General features: G+C 40.5%; 1 long non-coding RNA gene across 1 annotated transcript in view; it reads right to left on the bottom strand.

Moving 5' to 3' along the window:
• Window positions 1-328: 328 nt before the first annotated feature.
• The window catches only part of LOC128475887 (uncharacterized), a 40,129-nt gene continuing 16,113 nt past the window's right edge, over window positions 329-24,344 (bottom strand). Inside the window, exon 3 of the long non-coding RNA XR_008346932.1 lies at window positions 329-401. This is a non-coding gene — a long non-coding RNA (uncharacterized LOC128475887). The remainder of the gene's footprint in view (window positions 402-24,344) is intronic.

The following is a 24,344-nucleotide window of genomic DNA, read 5'->3' on the forward strand; positions in this document are numbered from 1 at the left end:
TCTAAGCATCGGTACGCACTCGCCACAGCGTCCTACTCATCTGTGGTGGAATCGAACATCAATGGAAACAAAGTCCTTAGATTTTTATCCATCGATTGCTGTAAACTCCAAATTCTTAATGATAAAATGAAAAATAAAAAGTCAGAGTGGCTTTGGTGATATATACCGACTTAGAGGAGCCATTTAGTGTACAACGTCTGAATGATGTACAGTTTGCCATAATGAGAATATTTTTTGACCTGCTTTATCGTGTACAAAATCACTGATGCATTCTGGAACCCATCGGCCATGAGTGATGATCATGTATATACATAGCGACCAGACACCCGTAATTTGGAGGGCTTTGCTTTAATGAACGCACTTGTCAATATCGTCTCTTGTTGGCCAGACACAAGCTTGGCCTGAAAAATAAAATCCATGAATTATGAAAGTAACAGTCGTATCGCCCTGAAAGTGAGTCCTAGCTAATTATTTATGGCTATATACTGCTTACCAAGGAGCTGATTCAGTTGAAATGTATTGCATTTTTAGGGATATATATTTCTTTGTTTATTTATTTTGAAATTTATGTGTGGGGGTGTACTTTTTGTGCGATTGGTGATTACACCCCAAAGTGTAAGCTGTTACCAACAAAATGTATGTGGGATTCAGGCGAGTAAGAGCATGTCTTCATCAACCTTGCATGTCCTTGCCTGAAACATGTAATTTTTTTCAGTGCAAGGGCATGTGACCTCAGTAGCCCCTTTTGACATTATCCACAATGAAACGCATCAAGTTCACTCTGCATTGAAGGGTCAACCTCAGTCGCCCTTGGTCACCCCGTCTACTATATAGCTAAGTTACTGAGAGTCCTTATAATCAATCTCGCTGATTTAACTATGCATTATGCAGGTCCAAATCAGCCCATTTTGTAAGAATTTTTTTTTATTATTACCTCCTTAAAACTGCTGGTTCGGCTTATTTATTCCTCTGTGTAATGAACATCATTAGAATAAATATTAAAGCAGGTACACATTTAGCTTCAATTAATAGAATATTTTTTGACATAGATGATAAAATTGTTAAGTTCAACAAACACAGAATTAATTACAGTATATGACATTGTTTCTGGTAATCATAAAAACAAAACGATTATAATTTATTACGAAGAATAGTAAGCGAAGTCAGCGGCAAGGACAGAACACACAAAGGTCATGGCTACTGATCAGGAATAGGAGTCACAAAATTACTTATCCGTCCTTTGGATAATGATATTAATAACCAATGGACAGCCATGTCAATTTTGTTTTACATAAATCAGAACTTCAGCTGAAACTCCCGTGACCTCCCTGTGCCCTGACGAACCGCTGATTCTGATGCTTTATCCTGCTAGCAAACTAGCATTCGTAGTTCATAGTCACTACTTGGTCCAGTCCTGAGCTTTGGGAAATTACATAGAGCGCTGAAGTATCCCCATACATACCAAGTGTCTTGTTTTCAGTGGGATAGTCCAGATTTTTGGGCACTGTCCCGTCTGTCCACCCCATTGTTGTTTGGTGATCATGGGCTAGATAAGGCGATTTCTGATCTCCTCTGACCTCCCACTGAGCTATAAAACAATTTGCTACACATCGATCCCTGAACAGAAAAAAAAATGGCTTTCCTATACCTTTAAAGAAAATAATATATACATTTTCATACTGCATTTAAAAATATTAAGATGCGGAAGGACAATTAAAAAAAAGCCCTCATAGGTTTAAAGTGTCAACGAACTGTAAATGAAAACGGTAATTTGTAAAGAAGTCTTTGGTACAAAGTAATGCGAAGCTTTTTATTTTTTACATTATATTTTTCTGACTGTTAAAGAAAGGGTCATTTTCCAGCTTAGCGGCCCCATTATTGTCTGTAGCTGAGTGGCTTTCAAATGTAACAAAGAACACGGCCAGGGGAGTACGAGAGTCGCTCTGTGACCTGCAGAACTGTATAAATATTATTAGAAATTACAAAAGTGTAGAGGAAATTAATGTACAAATCCGACAAACATTAAATGAACAGGCGCACTTGGGAAAGAAGGATTAATGTCTGGGAAAAAGAAAACCAGCCAAGAAAATCCTGTGTGCCGAAAGACAGATATGTGTTATCCAGCCTACCAACATTTAAAAACATCTCTTATTTTTTTTTTTTAAAGACCTGTATTTAATAAATTCTAAGGTTCCAGAGGTGGAACTTGTTAAAGAGGGGCTTTAAAGGGACACTCCAGCCATCATATGTATTTTAATGCATGTGATAGCAGAGAGGTCACTTTATTTAACTTATCATGGTTGTCCCCTTGGGGATTCTGCAGAATTTCCCCCATATGCATTTACCCCCCCCCGGTATCCATCCTACTTTATGATATACCTACCGCCATTCAACGCAAACACAGGCTCGGTGATTGCCACAGGAATGGGGGGTTATCTAATAGGATCACTTCCTTACCATCGATTAGCTGCTTGAAGTAGCCAATCAGCAGCGAGAATAGTAGGCCCATGGAAGATAGGGTGATTTTATGGAATTTATATAACATTGACAATTTTTGGTGCTTCCCCCCCCCCTTTCTTTTTGTTTTCTCGTCTTCTCTACCTCTCCATATTTTTCACTTCGCTCTCTTTTTTTTTATTCTCTTTGACTACACAGTATTCACATGCTTCGATATTTTTCATGAATTTAATATTGTATTATACTTTTTCTTTCTCTACCTATGTAAAAAAAAAATTCTGATAATCTCAATAAAAACTTATTGCATCGGAAGATCAGGTGATGCAGCTCGGTAGTTGCAGCTTCTCTCTAAAGTAAGTTCTTTCTTCCTTTGATTTTTAAACAATGCATATTAAAGTACTTTTATATGCATTTTTTTTTGCTGAGGCTGTTATACTGTCCATTTATTCATAGAACATAAACCTAATTCGTCACCTCGTTCACATCTAGGGCAAGCAATCATAGATACTTTTCTTAATGCATAAAGGTGCTATGCTATATATTTATTTAGTTATTTTTCTTTTAAAGAACTGAAAAAACAGTTTCCTTTACAGGCATGACCTTGGAGGAAATATGGCTTCGGAACGCTCACGGAGAAATGGGTCATGCACATTTTTAATGCCAGGGACATATTGTCAGCATGCCAAGGACAGCCATTTTTTAAAAAGGGAATTTCAGCCGACCTTGAATTCTTCTTCTTCTGTTTTTCTTTAAATATACCTTAAAGGGGAAAAAAATGCACGTAAACCCCGGTGCTGTATAAAGTAATGTGGATTGGCCTTGGCAAACCAGATTTTATCTAATTTCACTTCATTAAACTCTTTTTATCTGCAGACCTGGTGGCTGCCATTCAGACTCGGACTGCTCATCGAGCACACCGGGCAAATGCCCAGTGGGCCGGTACCCAACAGCTCCCCTCTGTGGACAGTTGAATACCAGCAGGCCCGCACCCCTACAAGGAGCCTAGTGTGGGAGATCATAGGCGCTCCTATCACCACCCCACTTAAAATAATGGCTGAACCTTAACATGTACATTCCCCAGATCGAGCCTCATCATCAAGCTTTGCAGTTGTATGTAAGAGGATGAGGTAGATCCGGGCTTGTTCAGGATCATAGTTATCAGCCTAATATAGCCTACCTTTTGTGTTCCTCATGTAAGGGTAGCAGCCTGTCACTGACATCTGCTTGGTTCTGCGCATGTGTACACCATATAATTATAATAATAATTACCGTATTATTATTGATAAAATTATTTTTTTATATGAGCAACAATATCTGCCTGTTTGTTATAACCTCAATTAGAACCATGAGGAACGAGAAAATTAAATAATTAAGAAGTGTAAAAAAAATGAAATCCTAGACAAATTTGTAGTAAGTTTTTTTTCTCATCATTTATTTTCATATATATATATATATTTACTAAAAATTAAACCAAAATGAGAAACTGGGTAAACCATATTGCCATTATAGCCTTTTACCAGCTAAATTAGTATCTGCCGGAACCTTTACCCTTGTAAATAAAGTAGGTCTTGGTTACCATTTACTTAAAGGACAGACCTAGATGTTCTTTATCTAATAGATTGTAAGCTCACAAAGCAAGTCCCTCTTCTTCCTCTGTACCAGTCTTTAAACGTGCTAACATTTATCAATATTGTATATTGTCCCTCCATTGTAACAGCATTACTGAATCTATTGGAGCTATATAAATTAAATAAAATCTAATATATTGGGCATCTAAGGAAAAGTCTGTGGAGGTCCTTGCCCTATTTCATTTTAAACAAAATGGTAATGTCTCTGTAATAATTTCAACTAATTTCCAGTGCACAATCAGGACTATTTTTGCTATTTTGCCATTATGATTAATGAAATCTATATTAAAAAGGAAAAAAATAGCCCCTTGTCAGTAAAGCATTTGAATTTGACTGCTTGGGAGTTTAAAACTTTATAGAATGTATTATCTGTTATATATCAATGGCACTTTTTTGTTCAATTTAGTAACGTTTTCTGCTATGCCTCCAAAACTGACGAATTTCCAACGTTAACTTTTATTACAGTCGCTTCAGGGTTTAGAGTTTGCTCGTTAACATGAGAAGGTGCTAATCAAGAAACTGTCGCACATTAACACCAATTAAAAATCCATGGTGTTAATCAGGAGACTGTAAGACAGGAGACAGACACCTTAGGTATGATTGACATTATGTTTAGCTGAGTGTTTCAACGTCAAATTTGGCTTTTTTTAATCTTCAAAGTGTGAAGTAATAGGGATTTAACAAAAGAATGCATTCTTATATTACTGAATTTTGAAGAAACCAACCAGAAAATAAAGTTTGAGGACCATGAAAAGGATTAAAAACTCTCTTTTTTTCATTGTTTTTGACATAGTCATTCTTCCATGAAAACCCAGGTGCTACATTGTTCCATGTTTATTGTGCTTCTATAGTCAGGTGTTTTAATGATTTCTCTAAAACTTCTCTAAAGCTTAAAAAAACATAATTAAAGCATCATAGCAAGTTTTCTAGCTATACTGTAGGAAACACTGTCCAGGGCGGATCACAGACTGCCAAGAAATCTGTGAATCATGTAAATTAAGAATGTTTTTCAGAGCTGTGCCCAGGGCCGGCCCAAGACAAAATGCAGCCTGGGGCGAAGTTTAAAATGCTGCCCCCCCCATTATCTACCCTTCCTCTCCCTCCCTCCCTGCCGCCCCCCCATTATCTACCCCCCCTTGTACTTACCTTTCAGCAGTCCTGCGGTGAGTCTCCCTGCTCGGTCTCGCTGCCGGCTTGTAATGCTGAGCGCCGGAAATGATGTCATCTTCCAGCGCTCAGCATTACAAGCCGGCACCGAGACCGAGCTAGAGGGCTCACAGAGGAGAGTGTGTGTAACCATGTGTGTGTAAGAGTGTGCATGTATGTTTTGGTGTGAGTGTGTAAGTTTGCAAATAGGATTCACCTCAGGTGCCAAATACTCTAAGGATGTTGATCATTATTTTTAATATTCTAGAACATGTAACGGGATAATCTATTGTTATAAACGTATAATATCAAGATGGTTTGTGTATTAAAATTTGCATAAATTAAAAGCAAACCATAAAACTAAATATCTACCGTATATTTCTCTTATGTTTAGGAAGTTGCCAAACTTTAGATTTAATTATATTTAATGACATTTTATTTGTGCTAAATCAGCATAGAATATACACAGTGCATCTGGTGCTCTGCAATGAAGAGAGGTATGGCATTTAACTTTTATTAGGGCATTTACCATTAACCTTCATAATAGGTAAAGTCAGCATTTGTCGTTATTAATCCAGATACCAGGATCATGAAAAATAAGTTACCGCACTGATAAAAGTACCTTATTACATTAAGCTATTAGCACTGGCTTTCTAGTACAATTAAAAAAGCCGTTGGTATCTTTTATTGGGCCAACATAGAAAAACATGTAGCTTACAAAAACTTTATGGATCTCAGGGACCCTCCGACTGAGAACTTTATACAAACTATGTGGGGACCAATGATAGCTTCAGCCGTTCTTCCTAATTTGCCAACCATATATGCCAACGTTGGGCAGGGACATACAATGCCAAGGATATTTGGGACTAAATATCGAAAGCCTCAATTTGCGGTGCCCACAAACAAGAAGTGCTGGTAAAGATGTGAAGAAGTGTCAGGTCCAACCACCTTCTCACGTCTAACCTGACTGGAATCCCTCCAAGGGTTCCACCTCTGCTAGCCACCAACGGGTGCAAGGTACGGAAACAACCTAACTCAACACATACGCATCTACGAATGTCAGACGCCCTTTCTGACACTTCTATCCTAAGATGCAACCGGAAGCCACCTACGATATTGCTCAGTTGTTATGGTGCCTCGACTGGATCACCAAATGTTTGGAGAGCGGATGGAAAAGCAGCAAAGTGTTTTCATCCAGTTTGGAAGAGGTAAATATTTTTGCACGTATGTGAAGTGAAAGCATTCTTTTCCTTGTGTATACTCAAAGAACTTTTATGAGGTTAACGCATACATCTGTATCTGTTGGATCATCCATGTCTCCTTTGTGGTTTTATGGTATTTGTTATCCCAAAGAGTTCTACAAATGTAAAATTCTTAAATGTACTTCTATGAAAGTTCTTCTATTTAGCTATTTTTATCAGTGTACGGACTAAAATTGATGTAGCCTGAACCATATCAGCATTCCCAGGTTGAACCTGGTGTCTCTGGGTGAATTGCTTCTTCTCTGGGTGACTTTGTTCTTTTTTTCCAGGCAGGAGGAGTGGAGCGTAGCCATGTCCACTCCCCACCATCATGTCCACTCCTGGTCAATACTGTCTGGGCTAGCTCTGCCTATGCGGCCAGTTAGCCCAACCCTATGTAGGGCTAGCCCTGCCACTACCAAGCCACTCACCCAGAAGACAGAGCAATGGAAAGCCTACCCTGGAAAGTTCCCAGGTCTTCGCATCCATCTAATCAATCATATGACTAATAACAGTTTATTAGAGAAATTTGGACAGCAAATATTCACCGATATGAATAATCTTCATTTATTTTTCGACATGTCTGCTGAAAAAAAATGGCCATTTTTATCCCTAACTAGTTTTGAGTATTTCGTGCGAGAATCGCTTATGTCCGATCGTAGCATTAATCATTCCAAATGATATTATTTTAAAAATGAACCGACACCCAACTTGACTGTAAATTTAATTCTTTCCAGAATTCCGAATGCAAGGCTGTTTATATGTGACGGGCCAGATTTCTCTCACTGCACAAATATAAATTAAAAATTAAGTGAGCCTTGTAATTTACTGTACTGAAAAAAAATACCGTATTAAAGATTCACGACAAACAAACAAAAATTGTTCAAATGACGGGTAAAAAAATATTCCACTAATGAATAAGTAACTGTTTACAACACACACATTCTTCCAGAAAGACAAAATTCACAATAAACATTAAATTCTCATTAAGTATACTAATATACCATTATGCTTAATCAGACAGTATTCCAAGGAGCTAATTATTTATAGCTTGTAAGATATAACTAATACAAAATGACAAAAATTACACTTAATTGGGATAAGAATAATAATCAACCATTTTCTATTACTGAAGAAATCTTCAATAACAAAATAATCAAACTATTAATTAAGAGGGGTAACGATTGCCCCCCTGTTCTCCAACGCATGCGCATAGGAGTATATAAGCACACTCGCATACAGCCAACAAACATTTCTTTCAACCCAGACTCATTGGGAGACGATGGATTACCGTCATTATTTCCTTTTCAGGCTTTTTTTCTTTTTTATAATTTTATTTTTTGGATGGTCTCTTTCCCTGGGCCTAAAACTGAGGACAGAAGGCACCATGGATCATCACTGGATGGCTTATTACAATGTAAGGGAATCATTTTGTTCCAAGCAACCCAAGGGTGCTAGGATGGACCTCATCACCCCTCGGCAAGGTTTTTTTATTTTTAACTTAAACTTCTTTTTTCCAATGGGAAGAGGGTAGGGAAATTAACCCTGCAGGTTCTTTAATCTCATTGGGCACAAAGTGGGGGCAGTCATCAGCTTCAATTTGGTTAATAGTGGTCCTGTGGTCACCCCGTGGTCCTGTGGTCACCCATTCCTTTTGACTTTTGATTATTTTCATAATAATATTTTTATGATTTTATGGGTTTCAGACAAAGTACATGCAGAATGTGTCATGCCCCCACTTTTGTGCTGCTGACCTTCCATTCATGGAGGGTATGCGCATGGTCCCCTCATCAACCTGGAAGCAAGACTGGCATACAACAAGATGGCAGGCGCAACGCTCTAAATCCCTTCCTTCCGGGAAGATGGATATCACAGATCCTATACTTCCCGCCTCTGGACTCCATCACCCGTGGTAAGAGATCCCAGCCTTACAGAATTGCTGTTTCAGAATCTCTCAGACAGCAACATACAATACTGGGAGAAGAGAGACTCTGTTTATTTATATTTACTTTGGATGGGTCCCTTGTAACAACGTTGCCCCATGGCACCACCTGATTCTGGTCCGCCTCTAAATAATCACAGAAATCAGACCAACATGGCCGCTGTAGAAAATCAAGCTTTTTGGCTAAAAAAACAGACTCTATGTAGCAATTTTATCCATTCACGTTCTGTCACCGACCGGCAACACCTCAAGGGCCACTGCTGGTTTGGTAGCCTCGGTGGGTCTTTTTTTTTTTTTTTTTTTTTACCCTTTCACAATGACACAAAAATTGAATACCATTTTCCTTAGAATTCCTTAGAGATGCCACTTGAAGCCGGAGCTTGATTAATGAAACGTTGTTTAGAATTTTTACAACGTAAAAATAAAATAAAATGCTACAATAATTATGTGACACAACGGTGCCAAAAATGAAACCCTACTTCAGGCCCGTGCTTGTTACTGCGAATTTACAGATGTGGCATGTCCTGAACAATCTCTAATTAGTGACTGTAAAACACGATGAAATGTAGATCCCGCAGCACTATTTGGGCATCCTTTCAAGTAATGGTTGTTCAGCGTTAGAGTCGACCAAATATATTTTTGTATTCAGCAGCTTAATGCTTTAATATTGATTTGTAGAGGTTCCTTATAATCTATTATTTGCCTAATGAGGGTTTAAGTGACAGTACTTTTCATTAGAGAAAATGTCTTCGTTCTGTCGGTCAAAATGGAATTAATTTTCATATAAGAACCCTGTATTGAAATCAATTCACTCTTATTCTCACAATGGAGAGGATAATATGGGCACCAATGTAGTTAAGCAGCTCTGGATTTTGGTAATCTAAAAAATGGTGTCAGGATTCCACCCTGTTAGCCGGGACTCTGTATATGTGTATACGTGTCATATCTGTGGCAGCCTCTAGAGGCCGCCTGTCTGGTCACAGCACTGTGTGGACTAACGACCTGACCAGCTGTATCTCCTTACCTGGGTGCAGCCCTCTCCCTCAAATGCCTGCTTACGCCTCCATTCACGGCCTTTGCATTGCAGTTTATCTGGCCCTGTTTGTCTGTTTTCGATTAACCCGTTGTGTCCTGGCTTGCGTCTGACTTCGTCCCATGGTTCCTGATTTGGCTCTTGCTCGTCTTAACCTGGCTTGTTCTGACCACCTGCTGGATTCCGATTTGGCTTTGATCCGGTCTTTCTGGTTCTGGCCCGGCCTGCCTGACTACGTCTGCTCTACCTGAGCATGTGCCCTGCCGTGTGTCCAGTACCCAGCCGTGTGTCCAGTACCCAGCCGTGTGTCCAGTACCCAGCCGTGTGTCCAGTGCCCAGCTGTTTTTCCGGTTCCCTGTCTGAAGACCTTCCAGCCGTGTGTCAGTCACCTGCCCCCTTTCTGAGCCCGAGGTGTCTGGGAGTTGTACTTTTTATTTAGAGTTTTGGCATCAGTAGTAACGTCACACACGGTGGCCGCACAACCCGACCAATTGATATCAGCTTAGCGGAGGGGGGCTTCACCTCCTCGGATCAGTAGCCTCGGATCAGTAGGAGGAAACTGCGCCTCCCTTTGGACTGGGCCTGGCTTCTTCTTTGTAAGCGTCACAACGGCACCCCTACTCACTCGCAGTTCAATAAGCGAGCGATGGGAGCCGCAGCGGGGTCTCAGACAGTGAGCACGACAGTAAAGTAAAAAGCAAGTTCTCAGGTACGGCCATGGACCTCAATAGATAGACACTGTTCAACCAAATAAGGGTCAGACTGGGGATGACTAGGTCCTTGACCAGATGATGTACGCGACCGCCAGCTAGATACACAGAGACATGTGTTATTAAACTCGCCCATCGTGCCCCAAGCATATCCAGCTGGATAAGATACACCATCTGCTGCTGTTGGAGCAGCAATATGGAGCCCAATTGGCCATTGGGTCACCAGGCGTCTGCCCAGTGAGTCATATGGCCAGCATAGGCCTAAACGGAGTAACATTTCTTGTGGAAATGTATGTAAAAAGTAACCCTGAAATATAGCGCTACATTTTCTGCTCAATTGAATCGCCATGTTGTTTTGCGGAAGGCAAAAGATAAAGAAAAGCCTTTGAAATATCTGAACCGTTTTCATTTTATTCCTTTCGCGGACTTTAAAAGAGGAAAAAGAAAGGAAACAATATCAAAGAAAAATTGTAAGGAAGGATATTAGCCATGCTCCTGAAAAAAAAGAATAAATAGGAACCTCAAGTCAAGTAAATAAAGAGAAAAAATGTTGCATCAAAAATAACTATTTTCTAAAAATAAAAAGTCTTGAGGGCTATACAGTAAAGCAAACATGACTGGCATACTTTTTTGTGACAGTTTTTCAGGTAGTTTTTAAGCTTATCCCCATCATTTAATTTTCCCTGCATAATTCTATTTAAAATGTAAATTAATTTTAAATAGCAATACTTTATGCTAAAAGGTAAGCTTGCTGTATGCTTAATACGATCCTTTCATTATCTTTGACAATACAAGAGCAATGTATGTGTCCTACCAAACGCTGTGAGATAAAGCTAGAGCTACACTATATGGACAAAAGTATTGAGACACCTGACCATTACACCAACAGCGACATGGTTAGATGAGTTTGGGGTGGAAGAACTTGACCGGCCCACACAGAGCCCTGACCTCAACCCCATCCAACACCTCTAGGATGAACTGGTACAAAGATTGCAAGCTGGGCGTCTTGTCCAACATCAGCGCCTGACCTCACAAATGCTCTACTGGATGAATGGGCAAAAATTCCCACAGAAACTCCCCAAAATCTTGTGTAAATCCTTCCCAGAAGAATGGAAGCTGTTATAGCTGCAAAGGGGAGACCAACTACATATTAACGTCTATGTATTTAGAACACGGTGTCATAAAAGTCCCTGTTGGTGTAATGGTCAGGTGTCCTAATACTTTTGTCCATATATCTTAAGTCCATAGAAGCGACTAATGGCATGACCAAAAGGAGGCACCAAGAGGCTCATGTTCTTGGTTCCTCAGGGTATTATGTTCCTCTAGACCAATGTTTTATTATATCTAATCTAGCCAGCCTCTCTCACCTAGGGTCTATTCATATGGACTACAATATGGAGGAGGCGAGAAAGCTCCAGGTTTGTCAGCCTTGGAAGTTCCCATTTTTAAGGTGAGCTTGTGACCAAATAAACTTTTACGGAAGATTATATCCCAGCGCTCCACTTTTAGAAGGAAGGACAGTGTTGAAGGAAACAATGGTACCAACTCAACACAGCCCTCCATGGTGTTAATGTGCTGGTCTTTTTTTTAACCGGCCCATTGATTGGTGACACTAACCTGGACCTGCCGCACCTAGGCTTGAGTCTGATCGGCATAGGCCAGAATATCCCAGTCCCTAGACTCTCACAATATCATCTCATTCAATCCATACTAAGCTTCAAACAAGGCATTTGTAGAGACATTAAACACAACACAAAAACACCCAACACGTCCCAACATTCCAAATGACTTTGCTCTTCATAATTTTCTGCAAAATTCTTGGTATAGTGAATAAAACCCAAAATGTTATTTTCCATAGAACAGAATGCCACAAATAGCTTTAATTATCATTAATTGGGGGGAAAATGTCATGGAATGACGAAGGCTGTATTGATTGAATCGATCAATCGTTTCATTTTATGCTTCTTTCATAGCTAATGATTTTGTTCCTTTCTAGAAAGCTTGACCATTATAAAGATAACTCGTTACTCGGTGTAAATCACCTTAGCTTAAATCTCATCTTTCCAGCTGTGCCTTTGCATGAAACTATAAGGTTTAAAAGAAACACTTAACATAACAACTTTTTGATGCCCACAATTTTAATTTTTGCTGAAGCCCCCCCCAAAAAAATAAATAACACCGTATAATTTTTGAAGGATCTGCAAATATGTAACAGCCTGCACTTGCTACCCGCAATTATAAATCAATAAAAGTGAACATTAGCAATTAATTTCGAGGTGGGATAATTTATTCACAGAAAAAGAGTGCTCTCAACAAGTGGCACCAGCTAACTACATGCAGGATTAATTTCTCTGGGGGGTGGCCACTTTATTTGGCCTTCACGCTGAGGAGCCACAGTAGGAAAAAACACAGGTTTAAGTGCCTGACGCTGCGCGCCATTTCTATGTATCACACACTCCTTTTAGTAATTATGAGACAGGGCTTTGGCATTTAATATAGAAAAATCCAAGAAGAAAGACCAGCTGCTGCTGAGTGACAAAGGCAAAGACCACCATTAATCTTCGAGATGTTCCTTACAAACTTACAGAACGTAACACCCTTCGTTTAGCTGACCTGTCCTAGTCCGTCTCCTGCTTTCGGACAAAACCTGTGGCTGGTCCATCCCTAAGAGTAGTACTTTGACCAGGTAACGTAACCTACCTCATTCTAGATTGTAAGCTTGTTTGTTCAGGGACCTCCTCACCTGAAGTCAAAGTGTTATGTTATGCACTAAAATATGATGTCGTTCTTACCCGTTGTATAAAATGATAAAAAAATAATAAGTGGTTTGACCGATACTGTCCTGAGCACCTCAACCTCGACCAAGAAGTCTAATCCCTTCCTGAAACGATGCCACCGGTACAATAACCTGCAATGGTGCACCTCACAAACCAGGCAAAATGTTGTTTTGTCCAGACTCTGTTTCACAGAAGGAGGACTCCAAGGAAGACTTAGATTCTGAAAAATACCCTATAGATGAATTCTGCACCCAACCGCACCAAGGGTCCTCCTGGCAAGACTTCAAGGAAGGGTCTCTCATCCCAAACCACGGCCATGGCTATCCCTTTCACCTGCAATCTGTCGTGGCTCTAGGCTGTGTTACTCCTCCTCATGTATCGTCTGACCTCATAGTGGCATCTAATGGGGCTATAATACATAGGAAGGACCAAGAAGTCTTCAAGCAGGCCTTCCGTTCCCATAAGTAAAGCAACAAAAAGAAACAGACTTGGTGCTGGTAGGACATCAATATATATATCAACTTTTATTACTCAAAGCAAGAATATTGTCACATTAAGGAGCGCGCCTTAAATCTTTGGAGACTACAGTGTATTTCACAAGCCTTGCTGGGGACTCGGCCCCGCAGGACACCCGGGAGTCTGCTCTGGTAAATCGGGGGGGGGGGGCAGAGTGGCAGCATATCTCGGGTGGGGGGGAGGACAGTGGCAGCATATCTCGGGGGGGGAGGACAGTGGCAGCATATCTCGGGGGGGGGGGGGGGACAGTGGCAGCGTATCTCGGGGAGGGAGGACAGTGGCAGCATATCTCGGGGGGGGGGGAGGACAGTGGCAGCATATCTCGGGGGGAGGAGGACAGTGGCAGCATATCTCGGGGGGGAGGACAGTGGCAGCATATCTCGGGGGGGGGAGACAGAGTGGCAGCATATCTCGGGGGGGAGGACAGAGTGGCAGCATATCTCGGGGAGGGAGGACAGTGGCAGCATATCTCGGGGGGGGGGGACAGAGTGGCAGCATGTTTTTTTTGGTGATTTTTTAAAGAAAAAAACTTTTTCTTTAAAAAAGCACCAAACTTTTAGGGTGCGGCCTATATACGGGGGCGGCCTATATCCGAGCCAATACGGTATATATATATAGACATTATTATGCTTTGAGTAAGTTCTCAAGTAAATTATACACTAAATTACCAGATTTGAAGTAGAGTATTTGAGCTCTGTGATCCCTCTAGGGAGACCAAGACCTAGAAAAAGGAAGCAGAGGTTAACTACAATTATATATATAATTATATATATAATATTATATTATTTTATATATACCGTGTATGTATATATATATATATATATATATATATATATATATAATTATTATTATTATTATTATATATATATTATTATGATTATTATATATTTATTATTATTATATATATAAAAAGAAAATATAAAGAATATATTTAAAAAAATATTCTCTTGAATGTGATTTCTTTTGTTTTGATAGTTTTTATACAGTATGGAGTTTAATTATAGTTATTCTTCAACATTGCTTCCAGATACCAAGTAGCCAACCAAAGAACCGCGCAAGGTTAAAGGTATCTTTGCAGAAACCCCTATTTAGATGTTTTATGTTTGTCACCTGAAAGGTTTCACAGCCTTCTTAGGATCATGTAATACAACTATCACTCTCCACTACACAAATCTATAACATATTAATGGTAAATACATCACGGAAATATCAGCAAGGCAATAACATTTATCAACTTTTATTACTCAAAGCAAGAATCTTGTCACATTAAGGAGCGCGCCTTAAATCTTTGGAGACTACAGTGTATTTCACAAGCCTTGCTGGGGACTCGGAGAATTACTGTGTATTGCCAAATCGCAGAACGTTTTATTTCGAGCAATATATCAATATAGCGGAGTTTTTCGTGCTTGATTGTATAATAACCAATTCAAAAGATCTAATGAAGTTATAAAAGTTGCTGATATTCGGCAACTGACTTCAACTTTTATGGATAGCTTATTGGTTCAAACAATCTTTTTGGGAAAAAAAAAAACCCAAAACATAATGGCAGCAATAGAATCTCATTATAATATTTAGTGGTAGTAAATTTAATTTAAAAAAATGTTTATCTCAAAGGCAGGCTGGTGGCGTTCCAGGTAACAAAAGCATATTAAAAATATGAACTTCCCATGAAGTTTGTAGAAGACGCAGTAAAAGAGACTATACATCTAGACAATACATGGGAACTTCCCAGTTTAGGCTACGTGGCGCTCTCCCTCTTATAGGAGAGTGGATTGACGTGGAGGCCTTAGCCTTAAATGACGGGGAAGTTGCCCCCAGGGGCAGTTGTGGCCATATGACAAGCTCATTCTCGGAGAAAGAGGAAAGCGGCCCGGAGACCCAGGGAAGCAGCACTTCACCAGGAGAGCCACCAGGTTTGAGCAGAAAATGAATCCAGTCGTTGTACATGTGCTGGCTTGAAGGAGACTGGGAATTATTTATATAGTGGGATTCTGGTGCAAAGTGTAAAAAGTTCTATCACCAAGGTAGTAAATAACAGGACAAACAGTGCGATGGCAGGAAGACTACTCTCAAACCTACAACCGATACCAGAGATCACTGACACCCCTCCATGTTTGATTTTTGGGGAGGCTTTAGCATAAAATGACTTGGATAGAGCAAAAGCTCAATAAAAAGGACTAAATCCGGGCAGGTTAGGCATTGCCTCGTTATTGCCCATGAATCTCCTAAAAAAAATCATCCTAGACCACCAGAAGAGCCACACTCCCCGAATGTTCTATTACTAAATAGGGGGTGGGTTATATTGGTAGGAGCCCAAAAATATTTGGGGTCACTCACCTTCTATACCGAAATACAGGGCCTTCTCTACCATATAAGAGACCTAGGTCGCTGTCTACCGGGCTGAGCAGTTGGGGGCAGGCCCGGACTGGCCATCGGGCACACCGGGCATTTGCCCGGTGGGCCGGGCCACGGCAGGGCCGCATTGACTTAGGGGCTGATGGAGCTGCAGCTCCAGGCCCCTTCCCTACCTACGGCCGCATTAACGCAGGGCATAAGGGGCACCTGCCCCTTAAGCCCGGCGCAACTGCGACCGGGTCCGCCACTCTAAGGGGCCGGGAAGTCCCTACCAAGGCCGGCCTTACGGGTCTGCGGCCGCACAGGGCTTAAATTAAAACATCGGGGTTTTTTTTTACTTTATTTAACATGGAGGATGTTAAATAAAGTTGAAAAAAAAACCCCGATGTTTTAATTTAAACCCTGTGCGGCCGCAGACCCCTAAGGACGGCCCTGGTGGGGGCTTCCCGGCCCCTTAGGGCAGGGCCGACCTTTGGGGTGTGCGACCGCACAGGGCGCCACACTCCAGGGGCCGGCCGCTCATCAGGGGTGCCAACCTGCGGCACCCGGCACCCCTCCAGAGACGGACAGTAATGTCCGCCGCTGGAGGAGCAGGCTCGCAAGGGAGCGGTATCGGAGGTCTTTAACAGACCTTCGGTTCCCTTGAGTGATTTTAAGCCGGGTTCAACCCGGCTTAAAATCACTCAAGGGAGCCGGAGGTCTGTTAAAGACCTCCGATACCGCTCCCTTGTGATCCGCGCGGCAACAGCTGCTGTGCGCCGGGGTTTGTTTTCAGATTCCGGCGCACAACACTGAAGCCGCGCCCACCGCTGTCCGTGCCCTCTGACCCGGAAGAAGACAGAGAAGACAGAAGAACTGAAGAAGAGGAAAAGAAGCTGGAAGAAGAAAGGAAAGGTAGGAAAGCATTAAGTGAGAGTGGATTGGTATATGTGTGTGGATTGGTGTATGTGTGTGGATCAGTATATATGTGTGGATTGGTATATATGTGTGGATTGGTATATGTGTGTGGATTGGTATATATGTGTGGATTGGTATATGTGTGTGGATTGGTATATGTGTGTGGATTGGTATATGTGTGTGGATTGGGGTATATGTGTGTGGATTGGTATATGTGTGTGGATTGGTATATGTGTGTGGATTGGTATGTATACGTGTGGATTGGTATATATGTGTGTGGATTGGTATATGTTTGTGGATTGGTATATGTTTGTGGATTGGTATATGTGTGTGGATTGGTATATATGTGTGGATTGGTATGCGTGTGGATTGGTATATGTGTGTATTAGTATATATGTGTGGATTGGTATATGTGTGGATTGGTATATGTGTGTGGATTGGTGTATGTGTGTGGATTAGTATGTGTGTGGATTGGTATATGTGTGTGGATTGGTATATGTGTGTGGATTGGTATGCGTGTGGATTGGTATGCGTGTGGATTGGTATATGTGTGTGGATTGGTGTATGTGTGGATTGGTGTATATGTGTGGATTGGTATATATGTGTGGATTGGTATGTGTGTGGATTGGTGTATGTGTGTGGATTGGTATATGTGTGTGGATTGGTATATGTGTGTGGATTGGTATATGTGTGTGGATTGGTATACGTGTGGATTGGTATATATGTGTGGATTGGTGTATGTGAGTATTAGTATATATCTGTGGATTGGTATATGTGTGTGGATTGGTATATATGTGTGGATTGGTATATGTGTGTGGATTGGTATATGTGTGTGGATTGGTATATGTGTGTGGATTGGTATAAGTGTGGATTGGTAAATGTGTGGATTGGTAAATGTGTGGATTGGTATATACGTGTGGGGATTGGTATATATGTGTGGATTGGTATATGTGTGGATTGGTATGCGTGTGGATTGGTATGCGTGTGGATTGGTATACGTGTGGATTGGTAAGTGCGTGAGAGTGATGGGTGTTTTGCTGTACCATTTCCAATGTCTTTTTCATGATCTAATTATGCTCTAAAAGTACATCATAACTCCCATCACTCTATACTGTTCCATACAGTGGCAGAGCTGGGAGGCAGAGGCCTTACACCCCCACCGCAGGACTTCTGAAAGGTAAGTGAACTTCAAAGAGGGAGAGGGTAGATAGTTAGGAGGGGGTAGTTGCGGTGGGCTTAAGGGGCTCTGCGTTAATGCGGCCATATAGGACCAGTCAGTCCGGTCCTGACTGGGCCTATTTTAAGGTGGGGGCCTGGAGCTGCAGCTCCATCAGCCCCTAAGTCAATCCTGCCCTGCCGCGGGCCCGGTCGCAGTTGCTGCTTGCTCCGGCAACAAGGTAAGTAGGGTGAGGGAGGGGGGTGCAGTGAGAAGGGGCAGAGGGGGGTTAGATAGTGAGAAAGGGGGAGAGGGGATAGATAGAGGCGGTACATATTGAGAAGTGGGGAAGGGGGAACATAGTGAGAAGGGGCAGATAAGATGAAGAGAGGGGGTAGTGTGAATGCGTATGAGAATGAATGAATAAATGTGTGGATGAATTGTGTGAATGCGTATGAGAATTAATGAATTCATGTGAGGATGAATTGCTTGATTTGTGAGACTGCATTAATGAATGTGTTAATGATTTGTCTGAATGATTAAATGCAAAGATGGTACATGAAGGGTGGGCTTTAACAATAAATAAATAAATAAATATGGGCTGCTCAGGCTTAAATGCCCGGGCCTATTTTTTGTCCCAGTCCGGGCCTGGTTGGGGGTACAGTAGATTCTCTTCAATATTAGTAACAAAGTATGAGTAGTTGATGGACACCAGAGACATGGTCACCCTAAGTTAGTAGAAATCCCAAGGCCTGCCCAAAAATAGATACTTTTCAATTAACTTTTTTTAATGCTCTTTCTTTTTTTTTAGTGACTGAAAACTGTCCTAGCAGGTATTACCAAGAACATTTGATATCTACAGAAGTGTGATTGTATCAAACACACAGCTCCCGCAACAATTTCTCATCTTGTCTATCACACGCAGCAAAGCAGAAAATTAAAACCAAACAGAAGTGTAAAACGCGGCGAGAACAAATATGCAAAAAGCGTCTGGCATAACCAAGGAAACCGGCCAGAGTTCAGAACCCGAAGTTCCTAGTTATAATAAATCAGGGACTCACATGATGGGGCTTACAAAAAATAATTATACTGTTTTATTCCAAATCAAGCGTTCGCAAAACACAATAGAAGTTTCTCTGATAAAGGACGCAAATTAAGCTAAGTGCTACAAAGTTTCGGGGCAATTATTATGTTTCTATGCAAGATTTATTTTTTTACCCATTAGTCTGAGACTCAACACTAGTAATTATTTAATTTCAGGCCACCTTTTGAATTTAGTTCTTTGTAAAAAGTGATTCAGAGCAATTGTCTTTCATTGCAAGTAATTATTCGTATTAATTAGTTTTCATGCACTCTCACGTACACTAACAACACACACACTAACACCACACTTTTATACATACACACACTTACATTCTTGCTCACCCCTTCCTCCTATCCTTCTCTCCCTCTTTCTCACCCTCTCCTTCACTCTTACTCTCTCCTTCACGTCCTGAACGAATATACCTCGTATATATATGAATATACAAGGAAAAATAGTTATTTAAGTGATAAATGAACAAACACAATTATATTTTTAGGAATCTGAAAAACAGTAAGAAGCATCCAACTGTGTTCTGTTCCTGGATAAAAACGTAACTGATAACATTTTGTCTACAAGTTAAAAAAAAAAAGCAATTAATCTTCGAGGCTCTGTGTATTGGAACTGAACATGGTAAAATGTGTACAACTTTGTAGATAGAGAGCAATTAGCAAAACCTGTGCAGACAGAATGAAACACATTTTTCTATAATGAACCACAATTAGATCAAAATGAAATGTAATTCTCTTATTTCGATATGTTAAATTTATAAAAATGCTATCAAATATTTACAGTGGGAGAATTAACAATTTCTTCTTGGATTTTAGTATTATTTGTATCCAGATGAAATAAAAAGGAGACCTCTTGGTATGTTTACCTAGGAATTTCCTAGGAAGAATATGTCATGGTTATGGCCCAGCCAGCATCCCAGGTCTGCCGAGGTCAGCTCATTGGGGTCATGCGCAGCACAGGACTTAAACCTCACATCTACAAGCAGGATCTCAAATCTATCTGCCACCTGTCAAGATACGCTACTGATCACCTGCACCTGTTATCTCTTCAGTAGGTTACTTAAACTGGTCTCTAGTCTGTATTCCTCACTCAGTCATACTTTGGCTTTGGAGCTTGTGTTGTGAATCTTGGGAAAAGACCCATTTAGGTACCCAGTTAACACAAAATACCAAATCAGATGCTGTGGATGTGGTCCATACGGATATTTACACCACAATACGGCCCAATCTTACAATAGGAAAACCGTTGCAGATTACCCTCACCATTGGAAAACCATTGCAGGTTGCCCTCACCATTGGAAAACCATTGCAGATTACCCCCGCCATTGGAAAACCAATGCAGATTACCCTCGCCATTGGAAAACCATTGCAGATTACCCCCGTCATTGGAAAATGATTGCAGATTACCCCCGCCATTGGAAAACCATTGCAGATTACCCTCACCATTGGAAATCCATTGCAGATTGCCCTCACCATTGGAAAACCATTGCAGATTACCCTCACCATTGGAAATCCATTGCAGATTGCCCTCACCATTGGAAAACCATTGCAGATTACCCTCGCCATTGGAAAACCATTGCAGATTACCCTCGCCATTGGAAAACCATTGCAGATTACCCTCGCCATTGGATAGAACAGCTAAGTGTGTCTCCCAAAATTTGACTATTAAACTATTTTCAAAGCTAAAATAATAGAATTCATACAACCCATAAAGACCGCTATTAGTAAGGAGGGAATCTGATTACAAGACGTGCTCTTCTGTGTAGCTAACGGAAATCCCTTCCCAAATCACAGTTGTGAGCAGAGATGTCTGGTATTGGTGACCCCATGAAATACACTGGAGACACCAGAAAGCAGTCATTCAGACCCAATTATGAAATGATTATACAAACTTGGGTTCAACAACCGTATCATTAGACACAGGTGTGAATTGGTTGAAATATAAAGGATTTCTGTTAACTTTAACCAGTTGAACAAAAGATAAGAGTACCCTATCTCTGTCTTCTTTCCGTTTTTAACTTATCAATGATCTGGAACAGGACATAAAATGCAATATCTTGATATCGAATTCAATTAGAAGTGGATGTCATCTTCCTGAATGGATTTAGACAATAGGAAACTGGGTAGTAAAATTTCAGGTATGTTTTCAACATAGAAAAATGCAAAGTTGTGCATTTGGGGAAGAAAAACAAACCTGTTAATTATAAAATAAATTCTCTTCTCCTTTTGTTCCGTATGTCTTATTGCGTTCGTCTTATTGTCTATTTTGTAGATTGTCCCTTTTAATGTTATTGTTGATTTCGACTCCCCGCTATTGTAATAACGCTATAGAATCTACTGGCATGTAATTTAGTGTAACTGCACTGTAGGAATTGCTAATGGTTTTAATAACGGTACGATGTGCTATAAATGGAGAGATTTTTAGCATCAGAAGGGTTAAATGTTTTAATGCCATATCTCACCTGTACTTTATACATCCGTTTAGAAGCAACATGGAAACCTTCAAAATGTTTTATCATAGTAATGTAAGCAAAACTCTTTGTTTGGTTATAAGTAATTACCAAGTTGATATCACTACACAAAATCTAATTAAAGGCAATGGGGCATCTCTCCTAAATGTTTCCGCAAACCACCCGTGCTGTGTAAAGATGACACATTTGCATACCATAATTGTTCTGCATGAAAATTTCTTTGCCAGCGTTTATATTAAAGCAATCGCTAAATTGTTACTTTAGTTTACCTTATAATGCATCTGACATCAACTTCTCAAGCCGAACTTTGCTGAAAGCATTAACATTTTTTTCCGGAATTGTTGGGATTTTTCTTTTGTTTAAATTTAATTATTTAGATTTTTTTTAAAGGGGGGGGGCTTGGGTAGGGTTCTTGGTAGGGTAGAAAAGTGTTCTTGGTAACTACTCTTGTGCCCACACTTGTTTGGTAGTCCAGAAAGAGTCTTCAGGCGGTGCCGGCTACCGACTCCTTGGCTGCATCACTGCCTTTCTCAACTAAAAGAAGAACACAGCTTCTTATAACGCTTATACATTTATTATCGCCACTTATCTGCAGGGCTTTATTGCCCCTAAAAAGCAAAGTGGGCTACAATCCACACCTTGCATTCAAGTATATTCATTCAACACAGGGATGAAACACATCTCAAAATGCATTGTTTTCAATGGGTTTAGGGACCGCCCATTGTCCTTAAGGGGTTAAAGCAAACATCAGGAAACATAAAAGTACTTACACTGCTTGCCCTAGCACATTGGCTGTAATGAGCTTCAGCTGTGGCAATGACCTGCTCAAACCACAATTTGAGCTTTCGCTTTGATATCATCAGTACTGTTGAAGCTACTTTGGTCTTAAGCCCCTATATAAGCCTCAATTTAATGCTAAAAAAGTAATTTGAGCTAGTGATTAATATATAGTGGGTCTACATATTCCCATTGTGGGTAAAAGATTACATCTGCTTGAAAAAAGGTGCATTCCTGTTCTATACCTGAAAACTCATATCATTTTAAACAGGTTGTGGAGGCCTCGGGATACAAGGAATGGCAGCTGTCATCGTGAATGGGGGGGATCTGAGGTGAGTAGGTTGGAAAACGCATGTTTCCTCATCTTCAGTTCTGAGCTTCCAAATAAAGTTAATTGGTACATAAAGCCCACACTTTTTCATTTTCCAGTCATGTAATTGTTTTTCTCCCCTCAAGTGGCAGGTAAGTGTAGGTGTTTTCTTTAAAAAAAAAACAGTTCTCATTCTTGCATAATGTTCTCAGCTAGCTGCATATCAGCCATTTGTTCGAAGCCTGTTTTCCTAGCCCAATCTACTAGAAAAATACCCTGCCTGAGGTAAACAATAGAATGCCTCTGTCCTAACCACCTAGCCAGACACTCTGACAATTGGGGTCTGAGGAGGAACAGATTTTATTAGCGTTGCCATAAAGCATCAGCTCGGTGTGGTGTTTGAGCCGGGAAAGTCACCCAAAATATCACATGACTGACAACAATGGCCGCCTCCAGGTCTGCAGATAAAGGGAGTTTATTGGAATAAATGAGATAAAACAAGTTTTTTTTTTGTCAATCCTAACATTACATTATATAGTGCTTTATTTTAAATATATTTTCCTTATTTTTCCCCTTAAAAGAGAAGTGTACGCTAAAAAGTGTAAAGTGGGCAAATCCAGGGGGCCAACGGAGCTATTGTCTCCTCTTCCCTCGAGAAGGACTTTATATCTCCAAGAAAGCGGTGGGGTCACATAACATCACATTGTGTGACCCCACAGTAGTATGAGACAGGGTGAAGCTTTTCAGAGTAAGCGAGTTGGACTTGTGTGTGTGAGTATGTTAGCGTGTGTGCATGTCTGGGTATGTTAGGGCATGTGTGTGGCCCAATGCGTCGAAACTATACTGGATGCCTATACATTTATTTGAAGTGGGTCTAGCTTTGTATGATGAGTATGGTGCTATTCTATGCGGAGTAGGACGTAATAAAACATCATAAAATCTTGAAGGACAGAAAACCAATTCCTACTTTGATGTGCACGCTTCAACCTACACAGGACTCCAACACCGAATGGCCATGACCTGGGTCCACAGAAAGAAAAAACAACAAAAAAAGGTAAAACAGTGTTAACCTGGACATCTTATACTTCCAGAAATATTTAAATACCAAAATCAAAAAAGTAATATTTCTCAAGTATGTTGAGTTCCTTGCGTGCTCCAAGTCTACAACAGAACAGGCTATACGATGAGCCCTTACACCTCGAGTACATGGAATATCCAGCAGATATATGTTTAATGCCTTTATTCCCACACTATACGAAGCTCTGGGTATGAAATATACTGTACGGCACGTACACAAAATAATTTCATTTTTCATGAATATTTCCCTTTAAATAATTTTTACCATTTACCACCGGCACACATGACGTGTGTGTCCTGCGTCACACATAAACCCTAGGAATTACCCCGAAGAGAGGGACCTCTCATATCCAACGCTGTTATAAGACGCGGAAAATAGAGAGCTCTTCTCCTTGGAGAGAAAGCTTGAGCTCGGTTTAGTAAATTTCACTTTCTGAATGGTTTCTCCAGAGAGAGAGAGAGAGAAGCAGAGTCAGAGAGAGGAAGAAGAAACATTTTATTGCCCTTTAGAGATTCATTATGGTTCGACGTCGCAGCAATTTTCCAGCCCTGAAGATAACATTTTGCACTGAATGTTAGAAAAGTTAAAACAGGAAAAAGAAATATTGAAACAGGCACAATATTATTATTATTTAGTGATTTATATAGCGCCATCATATTCCGCAGCGCTGTACAATGGGTAAACAGGACATAAGTAGTATATAACATAATACTTTAGATTAACAGAGGCAAAAGGTGAGGGGGGGGCTGATTAAACGA

The sequence above is a fragment of the Spea bombifrons genome, chromosome 1 (assembly GCF_027358695.1).
Source record: "Spea bombifrons isolate aSpeBom1 chromosome 1, aSpeBom1.2.pri, whole genome shotgun sequence".
Taxonomy (NCBI): domain Eukaryota; kingdom Metazoa; phylum Chordata; class Amphibia; order Anura; family Pelobatidae; genus Spea; species Spea bombifrons.